Genomic DNA, 775 nt, shown 5'->3' with positions numbered 1-775 from the left:
TCAGAAGCCAAAAGTGGATCACCACCAAGGCCATCCTGATGAATCTGGGCTCTGCTGGTGGCAACATCTCAAGGCAGAGAGTCCACAGACACTGCACACCACTTCTCCAGATAAGACACACAAAAGCCCACTTGGCCTTTGAAAATGCTCATCTGGACAAAGAAGAAGACTTCTGGTCTTCTGTTTTATGGTCAGATGAAACAAAAATTTAATTGTTTGGCCACAATGATGTAGCCTTCATTTGGCGGAAAAAAAGGAGAAGCATTCAACCTTAAGAACACCATCCCCACTGTTAAACATGGTGGTGGGAACCTAATGTTTTGAGGGTGTTTTTCAGCCGGTGGACCAGGGAACCTAATCACAGTAAATGGCACCATGAAAAAAGAAGCAATACATCAAAATTCTCAACAACAACATCAGGCAGTCTGCAGAGAAACTGCAGCACGACAACGACCCAAAACACACAGTAAAAGTGGTGAAGAAATGCTCCTGACTTAAATTCAATTGAGAATCTGTGGAGGGAGCTAAAGATCAGGGTGATGGCAAGGAGACCCTCCAACCTGAAAGAGTTGGAGCTCATCGCTAAAGATGAATGGGCAAAAATACCAGTGGAGATATGCAAAAAGCTGGTCAGCAATTATAGAAAGCGTTTGATTGCTGTAATAGCCAATAAAGGCTTTTCTATTGATTATTGAGAAGGGAATGAAAAATTTTGGATATGCCACTTTTTGTTTAAATGTAAATAAAATAAATTTTTGTCCACAATGACGCCTCT

This window comes from Garra rufa, chromosome 14 (assembly GCF_049309525.1).
Source record: "Garra rufa chromosome 14, GarRuf1.0, whole genome shotgun sequence".
Taxonomy (NCBI): domain Eukaryota; kingdom Metazoa; phylum Chordata; class Actinopteri; order Cypriniformes; family Cyprinidae; genus Garra; species Garra rufa.
This window is presented reverse-complemented; position numbering follows the sequence as displayed.